The 27,267-nt window shown below is 32.3% G+C and overlaps 1 protein-coding gene across 2 annotated transcripts in view; it reads left to right on the plus strand.

Annotated features, from left to right (window-relative positions):
- The first annotated feature begins 459 nt into the window (after nt 1-459).
- LOC124539386 overlaps nt 460-27,267 on the plus strand; it is a 54,856-nt gene continuing 28,048 nt past the window's right edge. The window contains exon 1 of one of the 2 annotated variants that reach the window (XM_047116774.1): nt 460-687. The gene's annotated coding sequence lies outside the window, so the exon portion shown is untranslated. Of the gene's footprint in view, nt 688-21,749; nt 21,968-27,267 lie in introns of those variants that run through there. The other variant, XM_047116773.1, reaches the window with a different exon arrangement.

Here is a 27,267-nt window from a genome sequence, read left to right on the forward strand (position 1 = left end):
GATTACAAATAATATTATGTCAAATAGATTGCCTAAAATATTGAACAAAAACACATACAGACACATCACAGATCCCAATGTAAGCAGATAAAGCACTTGTGTTATTGAAAATCAGAAATAACTACGGTACAACAATGATCCAAACCCATGAAAACATAAAAAACTCAGGAAATTTTTCTACATCGACTTAGCCGGGAATCGAACCAGGTATTTCGGAGTACCCATGAAAACCGGTGTACACACTACTCGACCACGGAGGTCGTCGTGACAAAGCAATTCTACATTTAAATGAAATGGACGGGAACAGAAATAAAACGGAATTTATAGTAAATATTATAACTATATTTTTTTTTAATACAAGTGATTAAACTAAGGAGGATACATTATATACGTTTTTTTTTTATTTAAGCCAAATCACCGTAAAATAAACCATAGTGTGGCATTATGCTGACGATCCGTTGTCACGATACCAGTTTAAATTGTGCAGACATGTCGGCTGCACGTAACAGATAACATAAATTGGCGCGAAATATTTTAAGGTTAAATTCAAAAGCGAGGTTATTATCGATATTTTTGGTGGTTTTTATGTATATTTTTAAATAGTTTATTAGCTTGACGAAGACGTTAATTGTGGTGAAAATTATCATTGGTGTATTTATAATATGTACTTGAAGGATATTTCGAAAGGTAATTTTTTTTTTCGTATATATTAATTGTTAATAATTCTGTAATATTATTTTTGAGTATAATAATTTTCAATTTTAATTATTAAATTAACATTACAATTACCAGCAATTTTGGGCAAATAGATATGTATATTCTTACTAATATTTTAAAAAAAGGAGAAAGCTACTACTTTACTATACTAACGTTACGTTTTTAATGAAACTTTTTAATGATATAGCTTATACATCACAATACCAATAACCCTACAATTAATAAATACATAACTCTCAACCAACGACCTCTGTGGTCGAGTAGTGTGTACACCGGTTTTCGTAGGTACACCACTCCGAAGTCCCGGTTTCGATTCCCGGCCGAGTCAATGTAGAAAATTCATTAGTTTTCTATGTTGTCTTGGGTCTGGGTGTTTGTGGTGCCGTTGCTACTTCTGATTTTCCATAACACAAGTGCTTAAGCTACTTACATTGGGATCTGAGTAATGTATGTGATGTTGTCCCATATTTATTTATTTATTATTATTAACCAATCCATAATCGCGAGCGAAGCCGAGGATGAAAATGAATGATATATTAAACAACTCACAGCAACAAGTTTATCTCATAACCAAAAATAAAGGGTATTGGTATTGGACATTCTAGAACCAGGCCACAGAATTGTACTCTATAGATACTTTGAAGGGAAAACAGTAATACAGTGAAACGCAAACGATAACTTTAATTAATCTAATTAATAATAATAGAATTTTTAATGTTCTATAGCTGCTTGAGCATAATGTAATTGTCTCAGGAGAGTCCACTACGGCACTAAAGCCTAATCTTCCTTTGATGAGATATTTTGAAACTTATTCAACCACGCTGCTCCGACGCGTTGGTGGATGATACATTTCAATAAAATTAGGCACATGCAGGTTTCCTCGGGGTTTCTTCAAATCCGAGAACGATATTATAAATCCAAATAAAACAGGAATTCGTTGGTGTTTGCTAGAGTTTCATCTCGAAATCACCGGTTAAGATGTACGCATTCTAACCACTCCACTATTTTGAATGATTTTTACTACCGAAAATGTTGAAAAAAGAGTAACTACTGAGTTTCTTGCTGGTTCTTTTCGGTAGAATCTACTTTCTGAACCGGTGGCAGCTTCACTTAATTGTAAAATGACGATTCAAAATTGCTTGTGGAGGCCTACTTGAATAAAGTTTTTTTTGATTTTGAAAATAATTTTACTTTTTTTTTTAAATAAATATACACCTAAATATTACTTTATTATAATTTATTTTTATATATAGTTGTTAATGTATTAAAATATAAGTAGTATTTTAAGCAATTTCAATGACGCTCCTTATATAAAACAAATACCTATATAAGTTTTAAAAACAAGTAATAATTTGTTTTACGTATATAGTTTAATTTACTTGTCATAATTATTTTCCATATACAGATTATAAATGTAATTAAGTAGTACTATACAAGTGCCATGGAGGTAAGTAGTATACGTCAATTATACAAATTGTGTGATTATATTTTTGTACGAATATAAATTATTTGAACTTGCTCATTTATACTGGCAGACTGTCAATTGGGTCGCAATCCGCCCATAGAAATAAGTACTGTGCAAATTTTCCACCAGCCTTAGAATCTGGAATGTTAAGCAATACATATAATTACACTGACTCACTCACCCTTCAAAGTGTAACAGTCAAATATTAAGTGTTGCTATTTGACTACGTGAAGATAGACCCGCTGAATTTCTTTCGCCGGTTCTTCTCGGGTCAGGGTGTTCCTTTTTCCGAACCGGTGGTAGTGTTAATTTCACTATCAATAAGAAAATGTTATGCTACATTGAATAAAATTATTTGAATTTTAGTTTTGAGTTTGATGAATGGGTGATGCCTATCCAGGAGAACTTGCATAATTCTTAACCACCCAGTAAAGTATCGAAGTTAAGATAACAAAACCAAACAATTTTATTTTTAATATCCAAAGCACAACCAATTTTATATTAGCCACGTATAACTAACGTATTACTTATAATACTAATTTATTAAAAAAATCGAATCAAAATATAATTTTTTTAAAAAGCCAAGTTGATCTCGTGGTTAGGACACGCGTTCTATTTTATTCGTGAAAATTGTATTAACATATTATTTTTAGCTGTTGACGTGTCACGCCACAAACGAGCTATCAATATTATTGTGACAATTGCTTTATACATATACAATCAAATGATCCCCTGTGACCAATCGGTAGCTGTGTCGAGGGCATTTCGTCACAGATACGTTTGTATGGTCTCTAGTAAAAAAAAATATAGGTACTGTTAGAACTAGCGTGTTCTAAGTGCTGTGAACACTCATGAAACAACATAATTTCGTTTTAACGCTGCTGAGCCCAGTATACATAGTCCGAAAACATGTATAATATGTAACAAATCAATTCGATATATCAATACTTATATATATGTAGGTATTATTATATTATAAAATTCTGTTACTGAAAAGCTTTTAAACAACTGTATCGAATTAAATAAATTGTAGTAAAATATAAAATAATGTACTTACTTATTAAATTTTTAATTAAATTTTTACTTGGTGGCAGGGCCTTGTGCAAGACCGTCTGGGTAGGTATAGTATAGGCCAAATAACAGTACTCAATATTGTTGTGTTCCGGTTTGAAGGGTGAGTGAGCCAGTGTAACTACAGGCAAGGGACGTAACATCTTAGTTCCCAAGATTGGTGGCATATTGACGATGTAAGGATTAGTTATTATTTCTTACAGCGTCATTGTCTATGGGTGATGGTGACCACTTACCATCAGTTGGCTCATATGCTCGTCCGCCAACCTATACCATAATAAAAAATAATGCTAATTTAGACAAGTAATATAACTTAAACGGGCTGATAAAATATAACATAATTCCTTATTCAAATTAATAGTAGAGTACGTATATATAAAACCGTTTTATATTAATTTTGAACATTATCACATGAAGGCGAATATGGTCTTATATAATACGTTACGTTATTGTGTTAAATGATTAATATTGTCCTCGTTCAAGGATAAGTAAATGTTTATTTTAAGCATTTGTAACTGAGTGCAACACGAACGAAAGGATCTCGTGCTCTATTATAATTATTATATATATTTACATTAAATTCACATAGTCTAAATATAAAACGGGTCAAACTGCGAAACGCAGCCTTTTGTATAATGATATAGTACGACACAACTTAGATGTAGCATCGGCAAATTTAATAAAATCTATTACTGCCGATATATACAACCAATAGAAACAGCTCCCCATCGCGCAATACGACGCTATTAGTCGCTATAGATTCACGCGTCAGTTCAACAACAGAAAGTATGTCAACGTGTCAAATTGACGAATATATTCGTCAATTTGACGCATGGATTTACATGCACTTGCTTTCTCTGACGTGTGAATCTATAGCGACGAATAGCGTCGAAACCCGCGATAGGGAGCTATTTCTATTGATCGTGTAAATCGGCAGTAATCGGTTTTATTTTCATTCCATTGCATTTTCCGATGCTACATCTAATTTGTGTCCTACTATACGAAATTGTTTTTATAACAAGTTTTTGTAGCAAACCATGTGCGTATGAATGTACTCAATATTAGTAATGTCGCACTCTGCCTTGGAAAGCATGTAACGTCGTGTTTATTAGTAAGACTCATTAGAGTGCGGTACTAAATAAAGAGTGCACACGCGTTTCCGTATATATTTATGTTCTATATATATTGCGCCAACAGTTCGCTAGTAGGCACCCGTTAGTCGTTACTAGTGGTCGACTTGACTGAAGCCTACCAGAGGACTGAGTATCTATTAAAAAATACAAGTAGATGCTTCATGTTGTTCAACCCAAGCTTAAACTAGTCAGTATAATAATAATGGTTCAGTGGTTTGAACGCGAGTTCAAACCCAGACAAGATAATTCATCTTGTGATCAGCGATGAAGGACAACGTCGTTAGTTAACCTGCATATACCTAATTCCAACGAAATTCTGCCACATGTAAATCCACCAATCCGCATTGGAGCAGCGTTGTGGAATATGCTCCAAACCTTCTTAAAGGGAGAGGAGGCTTTTAGGGTAGCCTTGGGTAATTTACAGGCTGTTGTTTTTCTATGTTAGACACAATAGTTAAGTAATTATTATCATGTCTTTAGGCGCTTATTGTCCCAGAAAACGTTAAACATTACAATACTCCGTGGAACGTAAACTGATGGTATAAAGTTGCTTTAATATTTCTTAGTAAGTGGAACACCATACCTACGAAGTCATTTTGAAATAAAAATAAATAGGTCGTAAGGTAAGAGCGTTCGCAACAAAATCTTCAGCTTAACAACAAATAGTAATAATTTACCAAATAAAAAATGCTTAGCAATACAATAAAAACTTACAATGTATTCAATGCACTTGCATTTTAAAAAAACGCGTCGAAAGTCGTACGTTTTGCATTTTTGCGTTCATTTTACGTCAATAGATTTTTCTAGTTCATATTACACCGCGTAAATATTATGACTACGCAATCTGATTTACGGGGAATGGTCGCTGGACGATTTTATTAAGTTATAAGTCGTTTAATCAATAAAATATAAACGGAAATTATTAATGGTTCCATAGGATATTCTTTGAAACGGATGTTTTAGTTTAAGAAAAATATATGTTTTTTTATTAAATAATCAAAATAAACTTATTACACCTCCAACCGCTATTTACGTATTCTAAAATGTTTTGTCTTGGGTGTGTGTTATGTGTGTAATTGTACCTTAAAGGGTATCTTAATTAAAATTTATCATCATCCTTGCCCAGGATTTAAAACAAAGTAACACAACGCATTGACATATTGCAGTAGAACAGCTAAATGTTACTACTAAGAGAACAACAATAAGAGCCTGTAAATTTTCCACTGCTGGTCAAGGCCTCCTCTCCCTTTAAGGAGAAGGTTTGAAATACATTATGTATTGTTCTTAATCGATATGAAGACTTACTAAAAATAATAATAACATTCATATAAGTTACATACTAAATTTTATAATTATAGGTAAATGATTAAATTATGAATTAAGAATTATCTAAATTAAGATTGGTGAATGACGATTCAACCTGTGCAGAAAACCTGGACTGTCCATGCTATTGTCTACATAAAAACATACAAAAATTAAGTATGTCCGTCCGTGTCTCATGGACATAGCAATATCTCGAACACGCGAGGTGATACGAATATAGTACACGCGGAAGAATGTCGTTCATTATCGTTACTTTCACTATTTTCTCAGTTTGCGCTCTTATGTAGTGCGTTTGAATTAGGCTTACTAGACATTATTATAATTACATTACGTTACTACAGACTGTCAAGTATAAGTTGGCGTTCCTGTGGCAGCACCTGCTACACCCTTTGTCTTACCATTTTTTTGTTTATTTTACCAATATATCCCTAGAAAATAATTCTCTACGTCTAATTTTTTAAAAGATTTTGGGTAAGTAGTCTTAATAAGGGTAAATATAACAAATAAGATATAAATGAACAAAAAAAATTAGTACATGTTTTTGCCACACGCCAACTTACACTTGACGCGCTATAAGAGGATGACCGAAGAAAATAGAATAGAGAGTGTGATATGAAAGAGATGAATGCGAACGATCACACACGATCATTCACGATGATAGCCGATCAAAGACGATCATGATGAGTAATAGAGGGAATCAAAAGAAGACATGTTACGCCGTCCCAAAATAAAGGCAGAAAAAAAAATAAGAAAGGATACTACCATACTTCAAGAAAGATCGAAGTTTAAAATATTATAATAGTAATCGTTTGCACATTGAAAAGCTGTATAAAACATTTGTTGACGAGGAACATGTCGAAATAAAAAAATACAAAATTGGTAGGACACATTAAATAAAAAATATATGTAACATAAGTATGAGGAAAACCTAATAGGAAATCCGTGTTATCCCGTAACAGCTATAACATGAAATTATATAATTTATATGCCTATCAGTTCAACGTTATAAAGCTTACAGCGGCATATGCAAAAATAAAAAAAGGATATAGTACAAAACTTCCAAAGTTATGGCGGTCTATTACTTGGTGGTAGGGCTTTGTGCAAGCCCGTCTGGGTAGGTATCACCAACTCATCAGTTATTCTTCCTCCAAACAGTACTCAGTATTGTTGTGTTCCGGTTTGAAGGGTGAGTGGGCCAGTGTAACTATAGGCACAAGGGACATAACATCTTAGTTCCCAAGGTCGGTGGAACATTGACGATGTAAGGAATAGTTAATATTTCTTACAGCGTCATTGTCTATGGGCGATGGTGACTACTTACCAGGTGGCTCATATGCTCGTCCGTCAACTTATACTTAAACAAAAAAAAATCTGGAACAAATATGTAATAATTCATGCAGACAGTTGTGTAGACGGACATTATTAATAAGGATCTTTATTGTTCGGTTGTCGTAATTAATAAATGAACCATTTAGCACGTATTTCTTGTAAAAACCGTCTATTGTTTAGAAGACATGAACGATGAGATGCGACCTTGGCGAACTAAACGGCATACAAATACGTAAGATACCAGTTTTAAAAATGAACTTTATAGAAATAGATTTAACAACTATTTTCGATTGACATAAAATACAGATAGTTCTGTATAATAATAATGCATTCATAATTAATGATAGTTCGAACATAACTTTTGTGTTAAAACCGACCATTTGAACGTCCACCTATCTATGCTATAAAAATTAATTTTTAAATTTAATTTTGTAAGAACTAAATACAATTTCAAGCTGTTACATATCACATACATTTTTTGAACTTGTAATCAGACTGACATATGAACTACATAGTGATAAGTGGTCACAACTGCCCCAAGACATTACCACTGTAAGAAATGTCAATGCGTCCATTTTATCTGTAGTTCCAATGACTTGCCCTACAAACAGCAGTACAACCATACTCAGTTTTGCTGTATGGATATGTGACAAGTAGGGGTTCAAACAAAAGCCCCACCACCAATGTTTGTTAATGTATCTTGTGACTGCTTTTACATTTAAAACGCTTGCGTTCATATTGCGTATTGTAAAACTCACTTCGTCTCTCACTCATGAAATGTTGATAACAAACTTACGGTGTTACAATATTCTGATCTGTGTATCCTTCAAATATTGTAACAAATTAATAACTCACGTAGTGATTACGTCAATCTTATGACAAGGAAAATTAAATACTCTGTAGCAGACAGCTAGTAGATTAAATTATTGCACACAACCAAGTAAGCGAAGTTAAGTGATTGCTGCTTCTAATTGTCGATATAACATTGGCTTACATTTTATTGCTATCCTTTTCTAATGTATAACTGCTAAAAAAGGATAGCAAACGACAGACCTGTCAATTTATTTCAGAAAATTCTATTAACAGTGTTCTGACTGGTGGCAGTTTGACAAAGAGCGCCAATTATCCTGCTTCTTACTTTTATATCTATTTCTATCTATGATCTATGAGAAATTACATTATGATGCAGATTAAAAAAAATTAAAATCTAAGCACCAACTAGTAAAAACAAAAACAATCAGACTATCCCGGTTTCACACGAGTGCATTTTATTACTAAAGAAAATAATGCGCTAAAAATAATTAATTATATTTTTATAACACTCGAGGTGAGAAGCTTTCCACAAGGATTTTTTTTTTATTTGAATCATAAGTTAAAATTTTACCTCTTTATAATTTTAGTATACATAACTGTACATAGCATTAGTATAAATTTTGTAACAATGGAAAATAGCTTCTCTTTTAATTTTTATCACTTATATTATTCATTATTGCCACAGTTGGCAGCAATTGATTTTCTTTGTTTTTATAACAAAGATATACTTTAGCAATGCGCAAAGTTTCAGGAGGCCTAACACGGTTGCTGTTTCAAAACTAAAATGAATCATTGTGCTACAGGTACGGGCCCGTGATAAAGATCATTTTAGCATGAACCGGTTGAATATCTTCTAACGATTTTTGGTCGAATTGCTGAAATAATCCAATGTGTTGCTGTTTATGCAGTTATAAAACACACGTAAGTATACCTTCAAGTATTTAAAATGTACTATTTGATTTTATTTATATAAAAATCACCAATTTTGTGGGTATGGTGTTTGAATCTAACCTATAACCGTTGTTTCTTTTAGTAGACATCCAAATAACTGGTTCCCATCTAAAAATACCACCATCTGCAGCGCCCATTACTTTCATTGTTAATTGGTAAAAAACAATGTTTTATAATTTTGATAATTTAAAATATATATTTACAGACTTGACAGCTGCCAGCCTGCCACCAATGTGTCTGGGAAGTTTCGTTTTTTACTCGCACTGTGTCTCTACTATCGGGATTATAACGCCCTCTATTGTTTCTGCACGGTGTCTATTACATTTCTAAAAGTATCAGTAAAAGACAAACATCGTAGCCTTAGTGATAGATGAAACCAATTGTCACTCAATTCTAAAGCAGTGTATAAATTATATATTATTTATTACCTGTAGCATTACATTATTAAACGCTCTTCCTTGATGTATTACAAGAGGAACTGGTACTGCCGAAGGTTGTACTCTCACGCCTATTGTATAATTATACGCGTATAATGTATAACAATGAGATCGACGACATTTTCATTCAATGGTAATCGCATCTTTTAGGTTAATAGCCAGTCAATGTCAACATGTTTTTGTCATTGTTTGATTGACATTGATGTTTCATACAGTTCTGGTTTGTTTAACCTTCTAAGCATATCATAATGAAAAATATTAATATTATTTCATTTGGCTGGCTGGTGTGGCGCAAATCTAGGGACTAAACAACCATTGAGACAAAGCTACACTTACTTGACAATGCTCATTCTGTATAGATCATAGCGCATGTTACCCCGTATTCATGTGACCGAGATCTCACTCCGGTAGTGCCAGATAACCTTTCTATTGCAGATCAAAGGAAGAAAATGTATAAGTGATTTCCTGTGAAGACCTTGTGATTAGCTGCTGTGACCAAGATTGAGCTGGTAGGATTTTCCAATGCCTCTTAATTTTAATCAACATAGCATTTTCATTCGTTACAATTAATTCGGTGCCTGTATTTATGCCTAATTGGTCGTAATTCCATTGAAACATACAGCTTAAGGATTAAATAGGTGATACAAAAACTAGCTGTAATCTATGACTCCGTATCTCCACCACAATGGAAACACTAATTATACAAGAACGCTTACATCCATTTTCGTACAAACAATTGAGCATCATAAAATTTTAACTGGCATATCTCATGCTGAATCTCGAAAAGTTTTAAACCAAATTTGGTAAATCGTGTAAATATGTTTTGGTGTTTTTTACTTCCTATGATCCAAGTCTCAAAATGTTGTCAATTCTTAACAATAGAATCTTTTGTCTTCTCTCTATTACAATAAAGAACGCGGAAGTTGGATCCGATTACAATCGGAAAGATATCATAACTGTTTTAAATTAATATAATTAGTACAAAATTCTGATTCATATATATTTTATTTTTGCAAGGAATAGTGAAAGTTGAATAAGAGTAATATTATGGGCCTTTGTCCCGAAACCATATGTATAATTATATTAAATTGGAGATAGGATTATAAATCGACGTAACTCTTTTATGCGTGTATGTAGCTGTTCATAGGGGTTATTTCAACTATAAGTATTTCCAATACATATCATATAATGTAATACATAATATAGTCCCAATTTCTGGCCATTAAAAAGAAATTGCATTTTCCTAAATCCTATTTTAGTGAGCATCTACGTTGCGTAAGAAGTAAATATACTTAATTTCAAATCTACCTAAAGTTTCAGAGATCTCGTGACGAGTGATTGATATGTATACATATTAAATAACTTATGTTCAAAGTCAGAAAGCTGACGAAATATGTATCCTTTGTTTGCCACGTATTACCTGTCATATTGTCAATTATCTTTAGTTTATCTCAGACTATGAAACAAAAGACAGAGCGCGTGTAAGTTTTCAGCAAGATCTGATTATTGACGTATTATACATATATACTTATTCTGTGTTCGTGCATCGTTTATCTGATTGAGAAATTGTACAATTGATGGCAATGGATGGCACTATCTCTATTGGAATTTATGCGAGACAAAAATTAGACAGATGCATAAACTACTAAATATAATTCGCAAGGTTTTTTTCGAAATGAGTTTTAATAGGTAAACAGGTTATTAATTCGTATCTATATATATTTTTGAAATTATTCTTTAAAATTCCAATGTGTCCAATCTTGCTCCGGTAGTACCAGATAGCCTTTTTTATGATATAGTTTGGCGGAAGAGCATATGGGCCACCTAATGGCAAGTGGTCACCCTCACCCATAGATAATGACGCTATAAGAAATATTACAATTCCTTACATCGTCAATGTGCCACCAATCTTAGGAACTAAGATGTCATGTCGCTTGTGCCTGTAAATATGTAAATATTCTTGTAAATTAATATTAAATTTATTTCATTATGCATTGATAGTATTACAATCCAAAAAGTACATTATTATTAATTTATTCTTCAATCACGAGGTCAATGACCTAATTATTTAAGAATGTTACCGATATTATCGTTAGTAAATTTACGTATAAAACAACGAACAATGAAATTGACATTTAACACGGGTTCAAGAGTCAAAAAGGGCGTGTAAATCCGCTAGTAGGAAACTGTCCTTTCTACCATAAAGTATCGTTGAACCTTCGGAGGCGGAGCTGTTAACAATAACAGGCTATGTAAAAAATAATACATCGTTTATTTCAAGGAGTCTTGATACTTCCTTTCCACTATACGATGCAGGGGACAAATTCTACTTACGTTACCAAGTCTATTCCTCACAAAAAAAAACTCAGCTTAATTTTTTTTAATGACATAGGTTGGCGGACGAGCATAAGGCCCACCTGGTGGTAAGTGGTCACCATCACCCGTAAGCAATGACGCTGTAAGAAGTATTAACAATTCCTTATATCGTCAATGCGCCACGAACCTTGGGAACTAAGATGTCCCTTGTACACACTAGCTCACTCACCCTTCAAACTGGAACACAACAATACCGAGTACTGTTGTTTGGCGGTAGAATAACAGATAAGTGGTACCTACCCAGACGGGCTTGCACAAAGCCCACCAAGAAAGTTAAGCTTAATTGTAACGTAAGAACCAATTTTAATTATTTATATCAATAACGACATGTAACCGAATAACTTTACAAAACTATTTAGTAACAAGCCCAAGCACGGGTACTTGATATGTATAGTACGACACAATTTAGATGTAACATCGGTGAAATTCGTAAAACCGATCACACCCGAATTGACTACGCTATCCAAAATTATCAATATTTAATAATTTCTTATGTGAGAATGATCTTTACACAAACGCAATAACTTGTAATATCGTATGACCTAATATATTCGTCAAATTTGACACGTCGATTTACATGCACTTTCTTTCTCGGGTTGAACTGACGCGATAATCTATAGCGACGAATAGCGTCGAATGGCGCGATAGGGAGCTATTTCTATTGGTTGTGTAAATCAGCAGTCATCGGTTTTATTGACTTTGCCGATGCTACATCTAAGAAGTGTCGTACTACACATATATATCGTTATATTATGACAAAATAATTATTATAAATAGTAAAATAATTATAAATTGTAGCATATGTGTTTTTTCGGATGTGTGAGTGAGTTTTTTCGGTATAGAGTAACAAACATACATACGTCCATCTTCACAAACTTTCGTATTTATAATATTAGTAGGACTATTAAGCAAAATCAAAATATTTGAAGTTTGTCTTCATCTTAATTATTGTTTAGGGCACTAAAATCAGTGGTCGAGTAATATGTACACCGGTTTTCATGGGTATGCCGTCGATGTAAAAAAAGTTTATTAGTTTTCTATGTTGGCTTAGTTCTGGGTGTTTGTGGTACAGTCGTTATTTCTGGTTTTCCACAACACAAGTGCTTTAGATAAATTGGGATCAGAGTAATGTATGTGATGTTTTCCAATATAATATTTATTTATTTTAATTGTTGACAGCCCTACGTTACGAGACAAGCATTTATGGCTTTTTAAAACCAGTAACTAACATTAGGTCATATACGAACACTATTAACTGGGTCTTTAATAATTTACTATACGCTTTAACAGCAATCTAAATTCCAATCAACTATAACGAACCTAAACCTTTATATTGGTAAATTTATTACTAATAAGTACACTGCAAATATCGACCTTATTGCAACGGAAATAAAATTATTTTTCGCTTGCAAATAAACTTGTGATCTTATATAATTATTTCGCAATAAAAACGTGTAATAGGCACGAGAGTTTGAGCCAATAATGCGAACAAATTGGAACCATGTCGCCCTTACTCCTGACAGTTTATTTAAAACGTTGATATTAAACGTTTCAATAGTTTAGTGTGACAGGGTTCTAAAAACTTGTAGCTACATTATTGCTGTCATACATATATGGAGAAATTAATCGTTTCGATGTCGAGCAGAAATGATCAATATAAGTGAATTAGGGCAGGGACATATTTATTTTCATAAAAGTAATGACATGTCAATTAAGGTTGTTATACACGATCGCGTTTTAAACAAGATTAAAACGGTCATAAATTATTTTGTAAAAAAATATATACATACATTGAAATTGAATAATTTCTTTCTTAGAACTTTATATTACTTACTGTTTATATGTCTAGATAACCACTTGATTTTCATTTAGGATTGGATTTTTAATCTTCCCAAACAATACGTTTTGACGTCATTGTGAAAAAGTAAAGTAAAGTAACAGCCTGTAAATTTCCCACAGCTGAGATAAGGCTTCCTCTTCCATGAAGGAGAGGTTTTGGAACATATTCCACCACGCTGTTCCAATGCGGAATGCACATGTGAAAGAATTTCGATGAAATAAGACACATGCAAGTTTCCTCATGATGTTTTCCTTCACCGCCGAGCACGAGATGAATTCTAAACACAAATTAAGCACATATGAATATAGTGGTGTCTGCCTGGGTTTGAACCCACAATCATCGGTTAAGATGCTCGCGTTCTAACAACTGGGCCATCTCAGCTCTTTTTTCATTGTGAATAACCAATAAATGTCCAAATATCGAATGGTATAATTTTACTCATGTTTCTTAAGAGTATTTGGAATATTTCATGACGATGCTTCATTCAGATACATTAACATAATCTTTCATGTTGCCAACAATCAAAAATACGATCTAAGCCTAAATATAGCATTTAGTAATGTTTTATTTTTTTTTATTTCATATTATAGGTTGGCGGACGAGCGTATGGGCCACCTGATGGTAAGTGGTCACCATCACCCATAGACAATGACACTGTAAGGAATATTAACTATTCCTTACATCGTCTATGTGCCACCAACCTTGGGAACTAAGATGTTATGTCCCTTGTGCCTGTAGTTACACTGGCTCACTCACCCATCAAACCGGAACACAACAATACTGAGTACTCTTATTTGGCGGTAGAATAACTGATGAGTGGGTGGTACCTACCCAGACGGGCTTGTACAAAGCCCTACCACCCAGTATGTATATAGTTTGTATGTATTTATGAAAACTGTGTTTGAATATCGACGAATTTGGTGTTGGAACTATTCATAATAGAATAGTGTTGTATTATAAATAATATATATTCATCAAAACTGTTTATAGTGCGTAACATAGTATGGTATATGTTAATTTAAGGTTTTGTTTTTTTTTTAGTTGCAATAGGCTTTAGAAGAACTCAAAACACACATTTTTAATATCGACGACCTCCGTTGTCGAGTGGTGTGTACATCGGTTTTCAGAGGTATGCCACTCCGAGGTCCCGGATTCGGTCCGAGATTCCCGGCCGAGTCAATGTAGATCATCACCAGTTTTCTATATTGTCATGGGTCTGGGTGTTTGTGTCCGTCGTTACTTCTAATTTTCCATAACACAAGTGCTTTAGCTGCTTACATTGGAATCTGAGTAATGTATGTGATGTTGTTGGATTCATATCTCATATTATTATTTATTTATGTAGTCCAAATATTCTTTATCTCAGTAGGCTCATACTAGTACTTTTGAAACAAAATTTGAAACTTCTTCTGTTTCAAAAATAATTATTTTATATATCTGGGTTAAATCAATTTAATTTATTGCAATACTAAACATATTGGGGCAACTTACAACAGAACTTTCCTCTCGCGAAGATATTTTTAAACGTCTAAAAATAAATCCCCACATATTTTGAAAATGAAGATGCGTTCTCAGAACTCCTTAGTCACACGTTTTCAGAATATTCATTACTAAAAAGGAAACACTCAATGTTGACATTCAATTTATTTCAATCTTCAAATACTTTTGTATATTTCTTTGTGATGCTGATGTGTTGCGAATATTCCAATCGTTACTTTGTACAGTTGTTATATACAATATTAATATTATTTGTTAACAGTTTTGGTATTGTAATGCTAATGAACAAAAGATTGATGATTGAACGCTTTCTGTATATTAGATATTATAAAAATTTAAAGACAAGATCCTATTTCTTTTACCTATTTATGAACGACGAATGGAAAATGGAAACTATATGAACTGAGATTTCCTAGTGGTTAGAACGTCATCATAACCGATGACTGCGGGTTCAAACCCAGGCAAACATATTTGCTCGTTCTTTTACGTATCAAAATTTAAATATACTTGAGCATATAACAAGCACTTTTGTAACAATAGTCATATAACAAAATATATTAAATAAAGCTACCATAACCAAGTATGTATAAAAACCGATCTAAAGAAGTTTTTGCCGTTAAAACGTCTATCAACCTATATGACGAAATGAAATCTACGTGCCTAACAGTTGATCATTTACTGAAGTACTAAGTTGATTAGTATACTATTTCTATAAATCCAAACTCAGGTGGATCAGATATAATTTTTTTTATGGTATAGATTGGCGGACGAGCATATGGGCCACCTAATGGTAAGTGGTCGCCATCACCAATGGACAATGATGCTGTAAGAAATATTAACCATTTCTTACATCGTCAATGTGCCACCAACCTTGGGAACTAAGATTTTATATCTCTTGTGCCTGTAGTTACACTGGCTCACTCACCCTTCAAACCGGAACACAACAATACTGAGTACTGTTATTAGGCAGTAGAATAACTGATGAGTGAGTGGTACCCACCCAGATGGGCTTGCACAAAGCCCTACCACCAAGAAAATATATATAATAAATACATTTATTTTAACATAATAGGTTCAATCGGCACAATTCCAAGTTATACATCAATCACCCTTCATTTTCAAGATCACCCCGTTAAAACCCGGATTCTGACCACCAACCGCTCTCTTCTGTTTTCTCCTCCTATCACCTCATAATGGGTCCCGTCATCCAAATGGTCAGCCGAGCTGATTCCGCTTTCTTAACCAGCCACGATGCAACGGTGTTACCATCTTTAAATCAGAATAATATGAATAAAAAAAAATACAGACGAATTGATAACCTCCTCCTTTTTGAAGTCGGTTGAAAATCAACTATATTGCATAGCGCGAACATTAATTGCTATAAAACGTACCTTCTAGTGATATTATTTTTGATTAACGTTTGCATGCATTGTATTGTTTTTAATAAGCAGAGATGGCCCAGAGGTTAGAACACGAGTATCTTAAACGATGATTTTGGGTTAAAAATGTGCCTAATTTTGTTTATAATTCATCTCGTGTTCAGCGGTGGAGGAAAACATCGTGAGGAAACCTGCATGTGACAAATTTCATAGAAATTCTGCCACATGTGCATTTCACCAACCCGCATTGGAACAGCGTGGTGGAATATGTTCCAAGCCCTCTTCTTAATGGGAGAGGAGGCCATTAGCCCCGCACTGGAAAATTTACAGGCTGTTACTTCACTTTACTTAACTTACTTTACTAATCAAGGGATGGGTAACTAATGTTCGTAGACATTGGCATTGAAAGAAATATGAATCATTCCTTGCTTCACCAATGCGCCTCCAACCTTGGCGTTGGGAAGTACATTGGATAAAACATTTTTCAACAAATTCGCTACCTTGGAAGTACATTGGATAGAACTTTTTTCAACAAAGTTAAGTCGCTTAGTATTCTATATTGTGTTCTACTTCGAGCGGCTTTGGTAATTGTGTCAAGTTTTGTGAATTAAACATAAGCGATAAAAAGTGATTCCAACTAAAAATAGAGCCGGTTAATCGCTTTCGATTGAATTTCAAAGGTATTAATGATTTCTCAATGATTTCCTTCAGACATGTCAAAGGCCTTAACAGGTTTCAATATCCGACTTACGAAACGCCCTTGAAGATTTATTTGCAATGAGTCTAAAGTACGATGACCAGAGTTCTTATTTATTTTAGGACATGTCCTTTTTATTGTTTTGACGAACCCATAGATAAAAACTAATGGGCAATATTTTCCGGAAAATGACAAAATTCACAAATATACGTACTTATATATTTTTATTATAGCTCCTTGATAGCAAAATAACACAATGCAAAAGAAAAAAAAATAACTCAATCTTCATTGGATAATTTAAAATTAGAATGTGTTCTAATTTTAAACGAATTGTCCTCAGTATTAAGTTTTTTGTATGTACCCCCGTATTAGGCATACTACAATACATAATATGTACTCTTTAATTTATCAGTATTATAGCTATGAAGAATCATTATTATTTACGATAGACTTTATATAGAAATCACCTTAATCTAATAAATAGATATAAAATCGATCAATACAATGTATGGTTCATTGTTTAACACTTTTTGTGACAATGGGTGGTTTAGAAGCGTTCAAGCGTTGCACTAGACAAAAAATAGCAACAACGTTTAAATTTAATTTATAGTGTGTTTTCATTAGTTTTGTTACAAATCAGTTCGATTTATTTTATTTTATTTTTCATTAAGATAACCAACAGTAGCTACAATAAAAAAAAAACTACTACTACTTACATGCATTATCATATTACACAATGTAATTATTGAAAACATAAATAAAAAAAAACATAATAATTAAAGTTAAGAAATATAATACATTTTTAAAGCTATTATATAATAAATAATAAAATTTATGGTTTAGTTTTTATTACTGTACAAATATAAACTTTACAATATCTGGGCGTACGAGTTCCAATCGATTTTTTGTGTTTTTATTGTTAAATAAAAGCCATACTTTACTCATTTTCAATAACGACCTACAATTTTAAAAAGCGAAACGTTATCTTTATACACAATCTGAGCCATTCCTTGTAGCCGTTTCCGAGATACTCGTAATTAATTATTAAAAAAAAAGTAATAAGATAAATTTAAATTTTAATCGAGTTCCAAGGAGTTTAGAGGGAGAGGTCTGCTATGGTATTTGCAATTTAAATATTAATTAAAAAAACGTTCGAAAGAATCGTTCGAACTAATTTATTTAAAATTACATCAATTATTAATAATAATTCGTGCATCGATGGCCGTAATTACAGCAACACAATACCGCAACAATTGATGTGTTCAAACAATTGACAGTATCACGTCGGGAATTGGTCTAGATTGTAATACGACCAATAAACGCCCTTAAAACAACAGCACTAAGGCTTATATTGAAATACGAAAATCAAGTATCATTGAACTATCTAAATATAGGCAGCGACTGATCAGAATTAATATCACAAGACGGTTTTATTGTCATGTGGTAATATTAATAGTTAAGAATTGACAAATTTTCGTGATCGATGGTCTCAGTCTGGGATGCCTTAGAAATTAGTAGTAAGTTAGGAAGGTAATATATATATTTCACTTTGTATTTTTAGAGTCTTATGGAGTAACTAATTTATTTTGCTGACACTATGTTATCGTCCATATGCAAACCTTTCTCAGCAGTGTTATTTCACCGTTTAATTAAGAAAGTCACTTTGTTACTGGTATATCTATCACTGCTTTTTACCACTGTTTTATTCAGTTATTGGTTTGTAGTCTTCATTTGAATGAGTTCTTGGAGCACTTTTGTACATTTGATACTATTTATTTCACTTCGACATCTTGCTTTGTATTTAATTAAAAAAAAAAATTAACAGAGCTGATGTTGACAGTGGCACTGCAGCGCCCTTGTAGGTATTCCCCAGTCAAGAATACTTTCTACCGTAAATAACATTTTTGTAATACTTGGCGACTTTTGATTTCAAGGGCTCTCTTTTAGAGACTTGTTGATTGTTAGTCGACAATGTAAGGATCTTCCACGACCAATTACTATATCTTTATATGGTAAGCTTAAAATAACTGCTTTTACTAAATGTATGTACATGTATCTATACACGGTATATACTGAGAATACACGATACATATTATATAAAATATATTTTTCGTTCCGGCTAATCACCGGAACGGCTAGACTGATTTTAACGGGACTTTCATTTTAAATGAATACAATATTTTCTTATATTCATTTACGATAGGTATATATTCTATAGAACTGCCAGTGTTGCTATATTATTATATACGGTATTTATGAATCATACCATAAATATTCGTATACGAGCTTTGACTTACTTCATCTGTTAGTATCAGGATCGGATTTAGATGTAAACAATACATGATCCTACCCTGTGAAAACTTTTATAATTTAATTTTTACTAGTTCACAAATTTTTATGGAGGCTGCACTATACATATTTCTATCAACTATCTTCCACACAAACAATTACGATTAATTGTAAATAGTTTTACCTTTAATAACATTTTTGTAAGGTGACAAATCGAAGAGTAAGCTACACTTTCCTTCAATAAATTATATCACCTACTCGCTCGGTAACAGTAGTAGTCGTAGTCGGGGTCATTAGGCCCAAGACACACTTTACAAAAGTTGTGATTGAATTCAATATGCTATTTGTTATTTTATTGTAAGTCTTACGTCATCATAGTAACGTCTAATGTTTCGGTTTTGAGATTATTAAACCGGTTAAAGCCGGTACATTTTTAAGTTCGATACTCATGTGTTCATGTGTGTTCATCCATCACGATAGTGCTCACATCTAATCACGAGATCAATAAATAAACAAGATTTTTAATAAAGGCCCGGATGTAAACTTGTTATACTCATTTGTGATATATTTTATTTATTAGGTAAATCTGGGTTTAATAATAAAATTTAAATTAATATTATTATTCATTAATTTATTCATATTTTGTCATATTTGTTTCATAAAATCATAAATATATTGTAACAGATACGACAAAAACTAAACTACACTAAATCAGGATATATTAGGGTACAAAAAACTTCAAAGGCATTAAAAACATATATAAAAATAACTACCTTTTTATCCAAAATCCTTTCATTTTTTAATGATACAGGAGGTAAGCTATCGACGTCACTAAAAACCTGATATGTTGCACGTCACAGCTTTTAACATATTTGGGTATACGAGTGATAAGGGATCAACGATTTAAGTATACATTTCGTTCGTCAAGAGATGGCGCTGTCAAATGTTTTGAAGGAGTGTTTAGTAAAACATATAGTTGTCTTATTCTTTGGAATTTGAAATCTATTATGAGAGAGAAAGACAGAAGATTTTGTTTCTTTCTCTTACACTTAACTGTCCGCTTCGAATGAAACAATTCTTTTGATAGAACAAGTATCCACTTGATATATTTGGTTATTGTAGTATTCATTTTCTACACACAGGCGACTGGCGATGGCGTCCATATTATTTTCGATGTTTGAAATGGTAATACCTCAGGAAATGTAGGGGAAAAAATTGTTATCTATACGTATATTTATTTACAAAATTGCATTATCTGTAATTATTGTCTCATTAATTATATTGATAAGAAAAAATGCAAATTATCTATACTTCCTTTGACCTTGAATTTTTTAGCAGACTTTTTTATAAAATCATTTTCAATACCTACTACTAATTTTTCAGATTTATGTGAATTATTAATAGTTAAAATAGCCTTAAAGAATTTAAATATTATTAATTAAACGTTCCATCTAAAATTTAAAAATATATAGATAAGATATATCATAATTGCTTACCATATACATAGTTATTAAAAAGAGATATCCTCCATACATATAAATGAACAAATTTTACTGCTTTATAATATATATAGCCCTTTTCAATGGAAGTAGGAAAAAAGATAAACAGTTTTACGTAATCCGTGTGGTTTCCTAATAGCTCAGCTATATTGTGCACTGTTAAAATGCTCTCGCGAAATATATGAATATATATTTATTTATAAAACAGCACTACTACTTATTTCCGATTTAATTTTACTTCCAATATTCCGATAACGGTTTCGTCGACGTTCAAAACTTTATTTTCGTCAGCAAATGAAACGTCAGCTCTCAACCAATAATATCGGGTAAATTTTCTATCAAATATTGTTCGATATTTTTCCTTTTATAATTGGAAAAGATTATAGATATATTCTTAATCCGTAGAAGTGGACATGGTGAGTCCATTATTTAACTGTTATAGTTTTTTTCTTATCTTTACAATGTGGTACAAGAGTTTGTGTGTCAATTTCTATAGTAATTAATAACGTATTGGGTGGGTATTTCCTTATCTATTGTAATTTTAAAAGAGGAACAATTTTCCTAAAATTTTACACATAATAATAATACATAGTTATTATTATTTATTTTTAATTTGTACAATACGTCTTTATTAAATATTTTGTTATATCTGTGTTAGGTTAGAATACACATATATTATATTAATATATATTAAAATGTTTGTCATGAATGGTTATAAGATAGCTAATATTCTTCCCATGAATCCATGAATCGCGTTGCAAATTCATCAAAAACCTAATCATTCGTTCTTTTAAATTTATTATTAATATTATATCAAATAAATCATTCATTCATTCAATAAATTATATATTCCGTAAACGCTGAACGCTCTTAACTTGTACCATACTAAGTGATTCTTGAATGAATCACAAGTAATACTCAAGTCACGTCAACACTCAACAGTTTCACTACGAACGCAGCGCGTAGTACCCGCTCTGAACGATTTCGTTCAAAAACATTCGATCGTGTATCTCATAAAACTGTTATACATACGATTGTTAAAAATCAATTATAATTCGGATGTGATAAGATTAAAAATAAGTGATTATTAATTGTGATTTTAGTGTTGTTCTTACCCAAAATGTTTTTATAGAAATTTTGGTGTATATACGGTAAGTTTTGACTAAACAATATAGTGATCTGTTTTATTAGATTAGATGTATAGATTAACAAGTTTATTCAAATAAGGTATTTGATTTACATTTAATAATTTTTGTTTTATATATAATTGATCTGTCTTTATATTTTTTGAATTTCGAATACGATAAACTTTGGATAAAGAATTTTGACTTAATTGTTGTGAATAATGATAATAATTATTTATGTCGAAACTAGGTGGATTCGTGTTAGCCACTGACCATTAATTCAAGCCGCTGTCAACAGTGTTGTGTTTTACTCTGATGAGTGAATAAATTAAGATAAATGATCTATGGGGTACAACAGAGTATCAATTGTTAGAGATATTAATTAATCTTATGAAACTGGCACAGTGTGATATAAACAACGAATAATACAATAATAATTATTGATGATAGATCTTCGTGCTAGCGTGTCTCAGTGACAAGCTTAGTATATAGTCTTGTTGAGTTCCGGTTTTAGGGATGAGTTAGCCAGTGTAACTGAAGCCACTAGGGATATAAAATATCCCAAGGTGATGGGATTTTTAAATTTTTTTTAAACAACAAAGTGCCGCCAGTAATTGCGTCTCCTGTACCTTCTATTACATTGGCTGTATCGTATTTTTAATAAGATAGCCACAGATAAAAATCAGATGGTTTTTGACTTCTCTAGTAGGGAATTTTAAATTTAGAACGCTTGTTCCAATTTCAAAAATTTGTCCCGACACACAGAACATTGTAAAGTCATACTCCAAGATCTGAATTCTGAGAATTCTATATCCTCGACGTTATCGTCGAAAAGACCTCGAAGTAAATTTATATTATAGTACATTAAACGCATTGTACGTTCATATCAATTTATTTCAATGAATTTCGCAATGTCAACAAATATGAAATCATACAAAATATATTACTAATACTAAATAAAGGATATGTTCGTGAATTCTTAAGATAAATCTCAAGTAGTTTTTCATGAAGATAGTGTATTTAGTTGTAGGATTCTGTGCAAGATAATCTCTGTGAAAATCGACCACTCATCGCTTGGAATATGACATCACCGTCAAAACAATACTTATTATTGGTGTCTTGTCGTTTAAGTGACCTAGTGTAATTTCAGGCACACGGGTCATAGCAGTTTATTCCACATGGTATGCCTTGACAGTACCACGCTGTCCCAATATAAGTACATAATATGACAGATTTAAATCCAACACATGCATTTTTCTTATCAGCATGTATGGGATTAAATAAATTTTCAAATACAACTAATAGGTCTCCCCCGAACTTCGAGTTTATTCAAAAGATTTTATGTTCGAAACCCATGGTTTTACTGATATTGGTTTTATTTTCATTTCACTGTAAACTGCAAGTCACCCATCTACGTTGGGTGCCGAAATGATGAAACTTTTTAAAATATTTCTTTTAATATCAAATAGTATTAGTCCAGTTAGAATGTTTATGTTTTTTTTTCTTATACAGTCTTAACACTGCTTTTGAACCGTCCAGTATTTTTTAGCAGAATGTTTACGTTTTCATTTTTTTTTTGTTATACTGCCTTAATACCGCTTTTTAACCTGCCAGTAATTTTTTGTCACTCTCTAGAATTAATTCTTTATTAAATCGTAACAATTTAGTAAATTGTAATCAAGAATCCTCTTAGCCGAAAATTCTTCACATCTACGACTGGATCTCTTCAAAATGTGTCCATAATATTTTTTTATATGCAGCCATTTTCCCATAATCACTGGGCCAAAACTCGGCTCACGCTATTGATATATAAGATAAATCAGTATAAATTGCTACCTTTTGCTTTGAATGCTGAATTTTCGGTAATAATTGATCATTCTTGACTCTTATCATGACGAGATACAAATACCAGTTAATATGAAAATTAATGGGTATTAAGATTAAGTGACATTAGATTTCCTATGTTTGAAGTATATTAGATAATTATAGCTTTTTATGAGTTTTGGTAATTCAAAACAGGCATAATAGATGCAAATAAATAGCGTATTCGTAATGGTGTGTAATTTATTGGCAATAAATGATTTGTCCTTAGGATATGACGTAATTTAGCGAGGGAAAGCGTTAAAATTTCTAATAAGTTATACGAGTACTAAAACTTTCAAGGAAAATACACTAGACACATCGCTGAATACATTAATTGTTTATATGACAGTAGTTTTAATTTTAAAAATTGGCTTTAATAAATCTTCCTTATCCCTAAATGGGTTGTCTAGCTTTCCATTTTATGGATCCAGCTTGGTAATACAATACCTGTAGGTTTTTGTTACCATGGATATTTTTTTTCATCACAATATTTTTTTTTTTTTTTTCGGAATTTTAATCTGTAGCCTAATAGCCTTTACAGTGTCACCAAGCGGGAAGGCGAGTTAAAATACTCGAGCTGTTGAGAGTCTAAATTAAGGATTCGAAGTACACGCGTCCTAACCGTACCTCATTTGAGCCCGAATTTCAGCTTAGGACGTCGTTTACGTAGGGAAAGTGGAATTACGTGTGCAAAATACTCATCATAAGTATAGTTGTTTACCTAAAAAGTTAATATTATGGATAGTGAGTCAGTTGACGGGAACGTGTAGGGCATGCTTGAAGCGCCTACGGATTGATAAGGGCTAAATCTAAGAGGCGTTGTTTATTGTTGTCTGCTATTGTCTTACTGGCGTAATTGATCGTAGTGGATTTTGGGTTGCCGGTTTGGATGGTATTTGGCTAACTGGTCTATGATAGTCATTATAAGTTCGTAGTCTGGAATCTGATCCAATTAGTTCGAAGTCTGTTCTCTGCGGAGCGCTCTGTGCGGAGTCTCAATTACATTGAGCTTAATGTAGCTCTAAATGATGAATCTTTTGTTGTGAAATGCCAATTGACGCGGCTTGGGCTAAAACTGAGTCTTAAAGAATATCGTTTTATAATTAGCTTCCTTAATTAGGACTTGCGGAGACCTGGAAATACTGGAAGCAGTAATATAGAACATAAAAATGAATATTATGAAATCAGCCTTTCCGGTAGGCATACTAAGCTGGTGCATTATGTCTTATGAAATCACTGTGGGAAACCAGCTTTAATAAGCTAGTATAATTACAAGCAAGGGACTTAACAATGATAGTCCCATGGTTAGTAAATACCACTCATAATAATATAGGGGAGAGTTACTGCCAAATCACTTATTGCTTCACCTTATACATCTTTCTAGTTAAATCAACTATTATACAAACCTATTGTGGTACCACTGGTACAACAACATACACAAACAACAACAGCAGCCTGTAAATTTCCTACTGTTGGGCTTAGGTCTCCTCTTCACTTCTTTTCCTCTCTCGGTTGGTGGAATACACATGTGGCAGAATTTCTATGAAATTAGACCCATGCAGGTTTCCTCACGATGTTTTCCTTCGCCACCGAGCACGAGATGAATTATAAACACAAATTATCACATTAATATTCAGTGTTGCTTGCCTGGGTTTAAACCCGCAATCATTGGTTAAGATGCACGCGTTCTAACCACTGGGCCATTTCGGTTCATACGGTTACATACGAGTAGATCTAAATTTATCTCACTCGAGAAATGTTCAAAACTGAAAATACTCAATTGTGATGCTTATTCCACTTTATGAGATTTTACGATCACGTTCTGCTGTGAGTTTCGACTTTTTTTACAGAATATCTCAGCAATACTGTAAATTATAATTACACGGTTATATTATATTCAAAAAGTAACAAGAAAATAGTGAAAGTTTTGTTTAACGTTCCGAATTTAGTCGTCAAAATGAATATATTTTGCAATTCCGTTACAGACTAATTACTATTTCATAAATTAATTCAACGCTGATGAATTGTATTCTTTGAAAAGGTAATTACTTTAAAAAGATTAAATTAGGGTGAGAACTAATTATGCGCTTAGTGTAATCAAATTTAACATTACCAAATATCTGTTTATGTAATAAGCTGGCGGGTGATCAAATGGAACACTATATTTATACCTGTGTGTTGTGGGCAAGTCATTATACAAATATGCCATTATCATTGATGCCATATAAAAATTTAACTAAAATTAAACATGGTTTGAATTGTCCATGCAGAAGAAGTACAAACTCAATATATTATTATTTTAAAGGTATTTAAAATAGATTTATCAATACATATAATAAAATTGTAAAGTCTGTTTGTAATATTAATATAACCGCTTTATACTAAATGGATCTGTACGTGTATGCATACACGGTACATAATTATAACAAATTAGCATTTATTTTTTTCAATTTTAGTCTGTCTGTCCTGTTCTGTTCTGTTTGTTCCTGCTAATATCTGGATTGGCTAGACCGATTTTAATTGGACGTTAACTGATAGAAAGCCTGATATAGTAATAGTTAACTTAGGTTAGTGCAATAACCTTTTTTGTTAAAATCAAAGGCGCTCGAAGTCGCTAACGCTAGTTTAAAATATAATAACAATAATAAATTTCTACTTATTTAACTTCTACTTATTTAACTCAACAAAATATGTCTTCCCGGTGGTATCAGGCGAAATCACCATAAAACATGCTTATCTCAACAGCAATTTACGATTTTTTTTTTCAACTTTAAAGGATGTGTCAGACGAGAGATAATTAAACTTCCTTATATATTTTTTAAATTAAGTAAGTGAAATCATAACAAGACGATTTGAGAAGATCATGTTTTATGGTATTGCTGAATAAGCCCCTCTCATCAGATATTCTAAAGCCAAACAGCAGTACTGCCACCTGTTACCACTGTAACTATATGTTATGAGACATTGGTCAATATTTGTTATAGTGCTATTGTCTATGACTGCTGACTGACTTTAGAAGCAGTGTTATTGTTAATTAAAAAACATTTTCACCGTTTCGGAATGTAGATTCAATTCATATTTCGCAGAAAAATATTAATTACACGTAAATAAGAAACGAAACAACTCGGGCGATAAAACACGTGCATTATATTGTGATAAATATATATATAACTGTCATTCAATTCGTTCAATTTCATTCACTAGGACGCGGTGTGTTTGAACGCAAATAGTGCAAGATAAAAAATAATCTATCATAGCAAACGTGACCAAAGCGATGGAAATGTTTTTAAAACGTTACTTAACGTTTGAAAACCTTTACTTTATAGTATTTATTTTTTAAATCTAGTTTCATTGTTTTTTTTTTCAATGTTTGAGAATGATGGTGTTTTTGCTACCGAAGATTTCGTGTTCAATCTCGAGGGCTTGATTGAATGTTTACGTGTGTAATTTGCGTTTATAATTCA

Source organism: Vanessa cardui, chromosome 22 (assembly GCF_905220365.1).
Source record: "Vanessa cardui chromosome 22, ilVanCard2.1, whole genome shotgun sequence".
Taxonomy (NCBI): Eukaryota; Metazoa; Arthropoda; class Insecta; order Lepidoptera; family Nymphalidae; genus Vanessa; species Vanessa cardui.